Genomic DNA, 13,319 nt, shown 5'->3' on the forward strand with positions numbered 1-13,319 from the left:
CTGTGATTAAAAATTACCTCAGGTGCTGATTATGCGCTTTGAGTGTTGAAGGCTACCAATGTGAGTTTAAATACCATTTTACATCACATTTATTGCCATACTACTGAAAAAAAGCAACAGATAGTTCTCCTCAGAGCTTGAAAATAAAATAAATAGCAGACAGTCAGAAATGTGATTCATCAGGCACTCAAAAGCCTATTAATAATGTTAAAGAGGTTTAATATGTATTAATTAGATTGCTGGGTTTCTATGTGGAGTTTGCATGTTCTCTCCGTGTTCGGGTAGGTTCCCTCCGGGTGCTCCGGCTTCCCCTACAAGTTCAAAGACATGTGGTATAGGTGAATTGAATAAGCTAAATTGTCTGTAGCGTATGTGTGTGAATGAGTGTGTATGGATATTTCCCAGTGATGGGTTGCAGCTGGAAGGCATCCGCTGTATAGAAAATGTGCTGGATATGTTGGTGGGTCATTCCTCTGTGGCAACCCCAGATTAATAAAGGGAATAAGTCGAAAAGAAAATTAATAAATTAAAGAATAATTAGATTGCCATTTCGTTGGGAGTGCAGTGACTGGTATTTAAATGTTCTGTCACTTTTGGTGCCGACACCCAAATAGCTTGTCACTGAAATCTTGTTGTCTTACATGTTGTCAGGACATGACATTAACCCTCTTAACTTGTTTGTGTTCATATTGACCTCAAAATGTTTTTTTTTTAAATGTATAGTTTTTGATAAATAAACAAAAATATATATGCTTTAAAGCTCTCAAAATGCATGCTGATTTACATGTATGACTGCGTCGAAAATCACATACTTTTATACAATATAGTATGCTAAAAACCAACTTTCAGCTCATTCTGAAAATGTATTCACGTAGATCGTGAATAATGCAGCCAGAAGTATGTATGGCTGCATTGAATTTTTTTAATGATTGCTCCTGTGCAGTATGGCGCTGTTCGTTTTCGTGCTTACCAGATGACCGCTTACCTCCGTATGGAGGACTTTCCAGCGGTTACCAGTTTGTCCAGTTAGCTCACCATGTACATTGGTGGACTTGAGACGCAGAGTGGAGATGACCACGATAACAGGGTCTGGTGAAGAACGATGTCAGAAATCAGATAAGACAAAAACTAAATCATAAAATAAATAAATTAATAAGTAAATAACAGGGTTAGAATGTGGTAACGTGGTAAAAATCAGGACTTTTCTTTTTCTGAATTGCTTTTTAAATTTGTCGGTTGGGTTTAGGGAAGTAGATGGGCAGGTCAGTCTGTGCTTTTTAAAATACTATTGATTGGGTTTAGGGAAGTTAATCGGTCAGTCAGTCAGTCAGTCAGTCAGTCGACAGCAGCCTCTGGTGAATTTACGAGAAAACAGCAGGTGCAAATGGCACTCGCAAGAGAAATTTGAGATCTCAAAAGGTATACACAGTAGCCTCCGGTGGATTTGCGAAAACAAAAACAGCAAAAAAAAACTCCTGGGACGTATTTGATGCTGGCCAGAAATGTGTATAGAGGTATGTTTTTTAGAATGAGCCTGGGTTGCTAAAAACAGTATGTGAGCCGAGCAGCATGTCCGAATTCATAGAATTTGAAAAAACAGTATGTGAAAAGTGCCCGGAAGACCCATTACTTCTGGCGAGATTCTGAAGTGCGCATCCGATGGATGCTATGCAATCCGATGAAGCCCGCAGGAGAGTTCATGAATGGGAGGGAAGCGATACAACTGACGTGGGAGGAGGATGTAGTACGTTTGAGTTCCATTCACACTAACATTCATACTGTATAGAAAATACTTTTCTAACGACTGAGAAGTAGTAGGTGATTTCAGACGCAGCTGCGGTTTTAAATGACATCTCGTTAAAAATACTTAAGACTTTCCCCATATTTCACACACTTTTGGTCCCTCCCATCATGAAAAGCAAAATCTCTTTTTTTTCACAGCTTTTAAGTGTAATATTTACGTTTACGACAATCACAACTCATAAATGCATTTTCCTTCAGTTTAGTCTCTATTTCAGAGATGGCCACAGCAGAATAAACTTCCAACTATTCCAGCATATGTTTTATGTAGGGATGCCCTATCAACCCGCATCCCAGTTTTGGGAAACACCTATACACTCATTCACACAAACTTAAGCCAATTTAGCTTATACAATTAATCTATAGCGCATGTCTTTAGACTGTGGGGGAAACCGGAGCACCTGGAGGAAACTCACATGAACCCGGGGAGAACATGCTAACTCTACACAGAACGCCAAATGACCCAGCTGGGACTTGAACCAGAGACCTTCTCACTGTAAAGCGATAGTGCTAATCAATGAGCCACTGTGTCACCACTGTGCCACCACCTGTCTTATAAATTCAATTAATTTACATTCATTTAAATATGGTTAACTTATAAATATAATATTTTACAATCACCAATATCTCAACAAAAGTTGAGAAATCCTTATTTGTTGGCATTTAATACTTAAACGCTTTATGAAGGCTGAGAAGGCTACGTTTCTATTGAAACAGTCAGCATAGAAGACTTTTCTTCTGATGAGTTACATATCTAGAATAACAAAATTGTCTTGTTATCAACAAACAACCAATTATAAATTAATGAACGATGAGCCATACTGTTCCAGAAGCAATTACATTTCCTTTCTTACCAAAAGAGTACACAAAACCAAAAAAAAAAAAAAGCTCAATACCCCTCGACCCAAATACAAAGCAATTAAATTTGCGATTGCTGATGACTATAATTAGCATGCAGCAGCTTCTACAGCAATACTTAGACTGGCCATTTTAAAATAATCACCATTTAGGTGGGCACAGGAACCAGTGCTACTGTTGCGAGGGGGGAAAGGCATGCAGAGATGGTCAAACATGGAAATTTGCTAAATGCATGAGGCCATTAGGACAAATTAAAAGTAATGCACTGCAGCAGTACTCTCTAATGCCCTAATGTTATTGATTGCAAGTCATGGTACCAGTTTGAGTCACAGTCTGTAACAATATCACGCAGTAGGGTAGGAGAGGAGAGTGCTGCAATCTCTGGTAAACCAGCTCTAAAAGCCCAGTCCAATGCTGCTTTCTCAACTGCTGATGCATAATTGGGTGTTTGTGGTGATAGAAAAGTAGCTCTGTGTAGAAAAGGTGATGAACTCATCAGAAAAGCTAAGAATCTTTAGTCTGTCGTTTGATTCTGTGGTGGTGATTCAGCACATGTTTGGAGACCAGCCTTGCCTTGAACCGCCGAATATAAAACAATATGTACATTTCAGTTGCCTTGACTGTAATATTAAACGAGGAGAAGCCGTAAAATCAGCAGTAAAATGAAACTAGTAAATTAAAGCTGAAAATAATATAAAAGAAACTATAAAAACTGGCTAAGGAAGGAAATAATGAAATGACCAAAACTCCTCCTCGGGGTATTATTTTGAAGCTGATAGTCAACTGCAGCATTTCTGATGCTATTCATAAATCGTTCATAACTCAGAATATGAATATTTATATAATAATATGAATTTAATATTTAATATGAATATTTAAACAGTATATAGAGCAAAAGAGTGTTTAAAACAGCTCTTTACTCACTCACTAGGTCCCTAGTTTTATCTTCAAATCTGTTTGTGTTCAGGTAACATAATAAATGGAGTCCAAACAACTAGCTACTCAAATGGTTTGTGGAAACTTGAATGATTTGCCTCAACCACAAACCATTTAAGTTGACTAACTGCATTTAATTGAGTTCAGTAAACTTAAACCAATTAACACAATCGAATACTCAAACCCTTTGAGTAGCCATGTAGTGGTTAGTACTTAACTGGTTTAAGTTCAGTGAACTCATACAGATTTGATCAAAGTAAAAATATTATAACTACTAATACTCTAAAACCCGGTTTCACAAACAAGGTTTAAGGCTAGTCAAGATTAAATAGCATGTTTGAGCTGTCTCAACTCAAAATAACTTGCAGGGAGATGTCTGAAAATATGTCAGTGTCATTTTTTTTCTGGTCTCCAGGTGCACACCAGTAATATATTTTTCTAAGATCATTTTATAAATGTGTCTTAAATAGCCTAAATTATCTAAGGCCTAGTCCTGGCTCAATCTAAGCGCTGTTTGTGAAACTGGGCCTAAATGTTTGATGATATTAACTCAAATAATATAGGTGTATATGACTATTAATATAAAGAGGAAATCTGAAACACCTGCTTTTAGACCACAATAATTCATTAGATATTCAACTTCACTTTCATGTTCATTAAACCACTCTGTCACCAGTCTTGCTGTGTGTATTTGGTGCATTATTATCCTGATAACGGCACCAACTTCAGGTGGTGAAGCATTGGGTGCACATGGTCCACCAGAATGGCTCGGTAGTCCTTGGCAGTGACACGCCCATCTAGCACAAGTACACAGCCTGACAAAAGTCTTGTCGCCTATCCAAGTTTTAGGAACAACAAATATTAAGCTAAACTTCTAGTTGATCATTTGGTATCAGAAGTGGCTTATATGAAGGGTAAAGTCCTCTAGATTATGCTTATTTTACCAAAATAAAATATGATCATGCCTTGATTTTTAATTATTTAGGTATGGCAGTATGGTCTAAGTTGGCTTAGACAAAAGTCTCGTAACTTAACAGAAATAATGTACAGTATAATACTGAATGAACCCCAAACCATGATTTTTCCTTCACCAAACTTGACTGATTTCTGTGAGAATCTTAGGTCCACGTGGGTTCCATTGGGACTTCTGCAGTATTTGTGATGATTGGGACATAGCTCACCAGATAATTCATTGGAAAAATCAATCTTTTGCCACTTTTCCAAATGATCAACTAGAAGTCAAGTTATTATTAGTTGCTCTTACAACTGGGATCAACAACAAGACTTTTGCCAAGTAATGAATTGGGTCTAGGGAATACTAGGATGTTGCAACCCCAACCATTACTGATGCACTCCCATGCTTTATGCATGCTACTGTCTGGGTGGTATGCTTCTTTGGGGCTTCTCCACCCCAAAAAATAAAAAATAAAAAAATTCACTCATATTCCATGACTTGGATAAACTAATTTCGTGGGGATAACATGCTTATGATTGCTTGCAGCCGGCCCATCATTATTCAATTTATGAATCACCAATCAGACGATTCCTAAGCCACTATAATTACCCAAAGTTCCATATAACAGCCATTTTCATTTGGAAGAATCCCCCTTCCACCCCTACTCCTCCTCCTTTCCTAGATGGGTGGCACAGTGGCCCAGTGGTTAGCACTGTTCCCTCACAGTAAGAACGTCACTGGTTCTAGATCTTACCAAGCCAGCTGACATTTCTGTGCGGAGTTTACAAGTTCTCCCCATGCACACGTGGGTTTCCCCCGGGATCCTCGGTTTCCTCCCACAGTCCAAAAACATGCAACTTAAGTTAACTGACTAATCCAAATCGGCACCATAGACATGCTCCTAGTAAGTAGTTAACTCTTAAGAGCAATCCCTATCTGTTCATTACCTACAACAGCAGGAGAGTTCTTGAGGTCTATCTGAGCTCAAACTCCCCTCTCGCATTGCAAACGGGAGGGAGCCCCGGGCTCGAGGATCTTATGAGCTCAGGGCCATCTCCCGGGACAGCGTGCCAAACAACCTTTACAATCAATCACCAGCTAAGTGTGAACTCTTGAATTCAATGTCTGGAATAATAGATCATTTAAAAATCCATGGTATTTAGAAAATGCAATGACCTGTGGAAAACCTGTATTATGTAATTTAATGTCCAATGGTCATTTAAAGGTGTTCACCAGCCGAAGCAAACTTTCCTGTTTTTAAAATATCAATGCAATACACAAATAGCAAATAAATATTACTACACAACAATGGCTGGTACATGGTTAAAAACTATAGTGCTCAACTTCATAAAGAAACACGCTAAGCATCCAAAACCGGTGCATTTGGAATGTTTTCAGTGCAAAGTGAAATAGACACAAGGCTCACATTGCACTGCGCTGAACTTGAAAGAGAAAATATAGTCAGACTATACAAAACTCCAGCTCAAAGAAAGTCTACTCATTACATTTTAAAGTTTAATGTAAATGAGCAATTAACGGTTCTTAACAGTGAAAACACAACACCTGAGTCAACATCTTTAGTGCGCCATTATTACCGCCTGTCCCCTATTCCAGCTGTCCTTTGTCGGTGTTAAAAAATGAGAAGCCATAAATATTTATTCAAGGAAGTTGCACAGCATTCTCCTCTAATCTCCCACGGCGTGCCAGTGTGTCTGACAAAACAGGAGAGCAAAGGTACATTCATTCATCAGTGCACCTGCGGATGACAGGGATGAAGAAATACTGCCGTTCCTCATTCAGACACGGGACGTCAGGCTGATAGACTTTGCTGGATGCCCGATATCTTTTCAGAGCACACATCTGTAATGCTGAGACAGTGGCGTCTCACTCCATAAACAAGTGAGCAGATAAAAGACAAAGTGTGACCAGGATTTCAGAGAAGTCACTCGATACAACTCTTACTTTATTCAACTCTGTCCTTAAATGACGAAACTCAATGTAGATTTCTGCTACATTTAACTCTTGTGTATTGTTCAAATTGACTACACTTTCTTTATGTTGGTGGCTGTTTTGCCCCACTGATTTCCAATATAATGACTTTTTTTTTGCACTCATGACACCTAATAATTATGCATCCTTGTTTGTTGGTGGGTTTTTTCTCCCTGTTGACAAGAGCAAAGAATTCAGGCCCAGATTTGGCATAAAACTAGCTTAGCAGGCATTCATCCAGCTCTGGCATATAGCATGTGGGCCAAACATGGCCCAGGTTTGACAGAGGTGGCACCATATTTAAGGCGGCGCACAAGACATGGGCCAGATGTAAATTGTAGTATTTGGCCCAGATGTTAAAAATGTATATGTGGACCACGCAGGTTTGGTCTATCTCGACCCATATTTAAAATATATTTAAATAATTATTGAGTAAAGTACACGGTGGGCAATTTATATGGATACACCTTAATAAAATGGGAATGGTTGGTGATATTGACGTCCTGTTTGTGGCACATTAGTATATGTGAGGGGGCAAACTTTTAATGATGGGTGGTGACCATGGTGGCCATTTTGAAGTCGGCCACCTTGGATCCAACTTTTGTTTTTTCAACAGGAAGAGGGTCATGACACATCAGACTTATTGGAAATTTCACAGGTAAAACAATGCTGTGCTTGGTTTTAACATAACTTTATTCTTGAAGATACAAGATGTGCAGCACCTGAAGCTACGGATACTGGAAGCCTGTGTTGGCCTTTCTCCTGCGGTGTTGCTATCAGTGTGTGATAGTGGGAGAAGAGGGTTGCATTGACAATCCAACATAATGGGCAGCACATTGAACATATTTTATAAGTGGTCAGAAACTTGTAAATAACTCATGAAGGAAACTTATGTTAAAACCAAGCACACCATTGTTTTTCTTGTGAAATTATACAAGACCTTTAATAGCCTTGGGCTTCAGGTTAACATAATATAATATCTCTGCCGCAAACACCTGAGTCTTTAAAAAAACACTCCTCTCCTTATTCTAGCTCCTAATTCTCTGAGCACTAACAGTTGCTTCGTATAATCAGCACTTCTTGTGTGTATTACCTCCTCTTCTTGAATTCCTGAATGCCTCCTAAGATGCTTTGGACAAGTGTCAGCTAAATGGCCAAATGTTTACACGCACACAAAATAAATAAATAAATTCCCATGGATTATTTAAATACATATAGAATTTCAAATAAATACTCAATAATAAAATACATTGTGATAAGGAAAGATCCATGAGAACTCATAACACCCCTAATATATACACAATTGAAGTCAGAATTATTAGCCTCCGTTTGATTTTTGTTTTCTTTTTTAAATATTTCCCAAATGATGTTTAACAGAGCAAGGAAATTTTCACAGTATTACCTATATTTTTTTTTCTTCTGGAAAAAGTCTTGTTTGTTTTATTTCGGCTAGAATAAAGCAGTTTTTAATTTTTCAAAACCATTTTAAGGTTAAAATGATTAGCCCCTTTAAGCTATATTGTTTTTGACAGTCTACAGAACAAACCATCATTATACAATAACTTGCCTAATTACCCTAACCTGCCTAGTTAGCCTAATTAACCTAGTTAAGCATTTAAATGTCACTTTAAGCTGTAGAGAAGTGTCTTGAAAAATAAATAGTAAAATATCATTTACTTTCATCATTACAAAGATAAAGTAAATCATTAGAGATAACTCTAATAGTTAATAAAACTATTGTTTAGAAATGTGTTGAAAAAAATCTTCTCTCCGTTAAACAGAAATTGGGGAAAAAAAGTATACAGTTAATAATTCTGACTTCAACTGTGTGTGTGTGTGTGTGTGTGTGTGTGTGTGTGTGTGTGTGTGTGTGTGTGTGTGTGTGTGTGTGTGTGTGTGTAGAACTACATCCTATGCATAAAACAACATCCTATCCACAGATGAGACCAAGATCCACTTGTACCAGAGTGATGGGAAGAGAAGAGTATGGAGAAAGAAAGGAACTGCTCATCATTCTAAGCAGTGAAGCATGGTGGTAGTAGTGACATGGCGTGGGCATGTATGCTTGTCAATGGATCTGGGTCTCTTGTATTTATTGATGATGTGACTGCTGACTAAAGCAGCAGGATGAATTCTGAAGTGTTTCAGGCAATATTTTCTGCTAATATTAAGCAAAATATTTCAGAACTCATTGGACAGTGCTTCACAGTGCAGATGGAGAATGACCCAAAGCATACTGCAAAAGCAACAAAAGAGTTTTTGAAGGGAAAGAAGTGGAATGTTATGCAATGGCCGAGTCAATCGCCTGACCTGAATCTGATTGAGCATGCATGAAGACAAAACTGAAGGTAAAATGCCTCAAGAACAAGCAGGAACTGAAGACATTTGGCCTGACAGGGCACCACCAGGAATGAAACCCACATCTATGCGTGATGTCTATGCATTCCAGACTTCAGGCTGTAATTGACTGCAAAGGATTTACAACCAAGCATTAAAAAGTGTAAGTTTGATTTAAGAATGTCCAATTACTTTTGGACCCTTAACAAGTGGGAGGCACATATGAAAACTTTTGTAATTTCTACAGCTGATTTGGATGTAAATTAAAATCTGCAGGTAAAGCACATCCCGTTCGTTTAATTTCAAATCTATTGTGCTGGTGTATAAAGCCAAAAATGTTAGAATTGTGTCAATGTCCAAATACACACACACACGCGCGCATGCACGCACGCACGCGCGCGCGCACGCACGCACGCGCACACACACGCACGCACACTTTTACATTTTTTATCATCAATTAAATTTACTAAATATATTACTATTTATTAACTAATTTATTAAATTCATAATAGGGAATAGTAACATTTATAGTCTATTGTGAAAAAATATTTCAATTTCAACTATTATTTTAAACTTTTTCATCAAATTAAATTGCAAAAAAAAAAACTGCACTATACTGTAATATTTTTACTATATCATAAAAAAACTGCAATCTTGATGAGCAAAAAAAGCAATCTAACCAGCCGAGGACATATTTTTTGTGCTTTCAAAAAGTCAATTTAAAAGTAATATAAAATAAATATTTAATTTGCCGATGCTTTTATCCAAAGTGCATTACAGTAACCTTACAGGAGGTACAAAGGGACTTGCACCATACAGAGATCGATTGAGCAAACTTTTGGTCACGAGCCCAGAGCTTTGCCCACTAAACCACACACACCACCTCCACAACATGTGCTTTGTGTTTTCTCTTTTCTCTCTCCAACCAATAAACGCACACACACACACACAGAGAAAGTTGCTTGAAATAATACATCATTTTGGCATCACCTTCACAATTGAGAATCCTGCAACTGCTGAAGACGAACTTTGCATCCTCATATCAATCCATATTAAGGACGCCTTTTGGAGTGTATGTCCATGCTAGGGGGTTTTTCGGGAGCCTTGCATTTGAGGCCATGCGGTACAAGGCAGTAAATAAAACCCATAAATGTGCCACTGCAGACAACCAGCAGACACCCAGCCTTTCAATGTTAATAGGAGAGCATTGGTTACCCGAGTTTAAATAATGGCCTCCTGCTTCTATCTCTGGGGTCAGGTACCCTAGGTGGCTGGATTTATGGAGTTAGCAAATTGCTTTTCTATCCTCACTCTTTGCGCCTCTTTCTGTCTGCTCATCCTTTCTTTCAACACAGCGCGTGATGATGGAAAGGAACAGGAGGGTGATTGGCCTGTTTTTCACTGGCGGAGAGCAGGACGTGTCTCAAGGCCAGGGGAAAGCAGAAAAGGTGCTCATCAAAGGCACAACTCTGCCGACACGTCCCATTACTGGGACATTTCTCACTGAACTAAAATGCTTTATTCCGGCATAGTTGGAGATGAGGCCAGCGGTGATGCTGCTGACAGTCAAGAGTGATTGTGATGGCCGAGGACGCGACTCCACTTTTCAACTCGATGCCGTATTTGCCATTTCCGTTGACTGCTGGTTCACTTTCTGAAAACTTTCCCACATGATCACCGTTTAATCTCTGGGGTTTCAAAAATGATAGGTAAAGGGACAGTACTGTGATGTTTGCCACTAGAGGGCGCATGTTCATAACAAATAAAAGTGCAGTTTGATGACGACGTGACCATGTGTGGAATCGTGGAAGTTGTTGTCCTCATTTGCCATTTCCATTGACTGCTAGTTCATTTTCTCATAACATTTTTTTACATTACCACAGTTTAATTCCTGGAGTTTTGAAAACTATAGTTAAATGCACAGTATTGTAATGTTTGCCACTAGAGAGCATGTATTCATAACAACTAAAAGCGTAGTTTGATGATGACGTGACTGAGTGTGGAATCATGGGAGTTGTCCTCATTTGCCATTTCCATTGACTGCTAGTTCATTTTCTCATAACATTTTCACAGTTTAATTCCTGGAGTTTTGGAAACTATAGTTAAAAATGCAAAGTACTGTAATAGTTGCCACTAGAGGGCACGCATTCATAACAAATAAAAGCGCAGATTGCTGACAACGTGACAGAGTGTGGAATCGCCAACCTGATTTCACCTATAGGACATCGTCCTGGATTAACATCTGTGTTGAACCTGGAACAACATTCCAATCAGCCAATCAGATTTAAGATACGTTTACCCCTTACGTTGATGCCTACAGTTAGGTTTATGCACTTTTACATGATTGTTATCCAACTATTCCCCTCTGATTCTGATTTTAGGAATACTTTACAGTTATTGTTGGGTTTAGGGGTAGGGAATAGGTATGGAGTAGATTAGTGAACAAAAATGATGTTCCAGAATCAATATATATGTTAATGCAGGATCGCATCGGACTTGGCAAAATCATGACGTGCGTGTGGAATCATGGGAGTTGTCATCTTCATTTGCCATTTCCCTTGACTGCTGGTTCACTTTCTGAAAACATTTCCCACATTACCACAGTTTAACTATTGGGATTTCGAAAAAGCGCAATAATGTTTGCCACTAGAGGACCAATACACTACAGCCAACCCAATTCACCTATAGCTCATACCTTTGTGCTGTTGGGGAAACCGGAGCAAAACCCACGCCAACATGGGGAGAACAAGCAAACACCACACAGAAATGCCAACTGACCCAGCCAGGACTCAAACCAGCAACCTTCCTGCTACGAGACAACCACTGTCTGAGCCACCATGCCATTTTAGAAGAACTTTCAGGTATATATCACGTTATTTTAAGTGAACTACAGTGTCCTGCATACACTAGTGGAAAAAAACACTATATCTGGTGTCTGAATAATTTTTGTCTCGACTCCATATCCTATCACGACTAGGGCAAACAGATGCCATGGGATTCCAAGCAAAAAACATCAAAAGCCAGCCAGGAGGAAAACATGATTACCAATTTATATAACCAATATAATACAGTCTGAACTTGAAAACTCACTCAAAACTCAATAGATTTGTTTATCACAGCCTTGGCAAGGTGCTGTATTGATATTCATCAAACAGAGTCGGGGGTTTGTTCCAGTCCCATAACTTATTCTTAACGCTATTCTTTTTCCGCCTCGCAAGCGCTGCCGTTTCCTTTAGGAAATGCAAATCTAGTTTATTTAACACACATTGAATTACGGTGCACAGTATCTGCAGAGCCTTCCCACCAAATTTTGAATACGCTCCTAAAAGTTCGCCATAACTCCTGACATTTTTAGATCATCCTCTAAGTGAGGCAAAACAAGGCAAACTCCCCCTGATGCTGCTTTGTGTACAAGGCGTCGTCTGAGTAAATAAATAATGTAGTCCGAAAAGCACAGGCTGATGATGTGCAGAGGGAAAACAAATCACCAAGAAAATGAGTTACAATTTACAGGTGTAGTGGCACACACTGCACCAATAAATGTTCTTGTCAAAACAAATTTCAAAACCGTGTCATCACACAACACTCGCTGTACATCACACATTCACGATGACGACCGCAAGCGGGGGAATGGACATGACCAGTCCGGGAGGAACATTTTGAAAGAAATGTATTTTCAGATTACACAAAATGATTGGAAATTCATGGTTCACACCGTCTGAAACAAAGGAATTTCCATTTTCAATCCTTCGTGATTACTTGCGCTGGTATTTTCGAAAATCTTTTATAGAGATGGCCATGGAGGATTTGCAATTGTAAATCAGGTAGCAGCTATTGGAATTTAAGGGATTTATTAAATGATATTCAGTTGTGTACAGAAGACTTTTATTTAGAACGCAACCAGAGAAATCTACAGTCTGTTCTAATGTGTTTACTCTGTTATATTGCAGCCATTTGATAAAATCATTTAAAGAGCCCCTATTAAGCATTAAAAAGGTCATATTCTGGTTGCATGCAACAGTCTGGCATGCATGCAAGGTCAAAATATACTTTCATTATCTTATAATATGTTTTTATTTTACCTAATTATTCCAACAGCTCCCATGTGATTGGTTCAGCGATTCATTTGTTCCCAAACCCCTCCTTAGCACGATGCTAATCTGCACTGATTGGTCTGATGACCCAGTCTATTGCGATTGGTTAATTGCATTCAGTGAGAGACGGAGAAAAATGCCCACCACGGCTTATCCACATTGTTGAAGTAGTCAGAGTGCAGAGTGTATGTGTGAGCCCAATGCAGGAGTGCATTAAAGCAGTGCAGTTTAACACCAGCACATTGCTATATTCTTAACCATGTCATACATTCAGTATTAATCCACACAGTGGCAAAAGCAGAACTATTTTAAAACCTGACCGCTGCACGTGCGTAGGAACAGCTGACGGT

At 38.7% G+C, this 13,319-nt stretch overlaps 1 protein-coding gene across 5 annotated transcripts in view; it reads right to left on the reverse strand.

The window, feature by feature from the left end:
* Positions 1-13,319, reverse strand: part of drp2 (dystrophin related protein 2) — a 336,153-nt gene that overhangs the window by 314,167 nt on the left and 8,667 nt on the right. The window lies entirely within an intron of this gene.

This window comes from Danio rerio, chromosome 14, assembly GCF_049306965.1.
Source record: "Danio rerio strain Tuebingen ecotype United States chromosome 14, GRCz12tu, whole genome shotgun sequence".
NCBI lineage: Eukaryota > Metazoa > Chordata > Actinopteri > Cypriniformes > Danionidae > Danio > Danio rerio.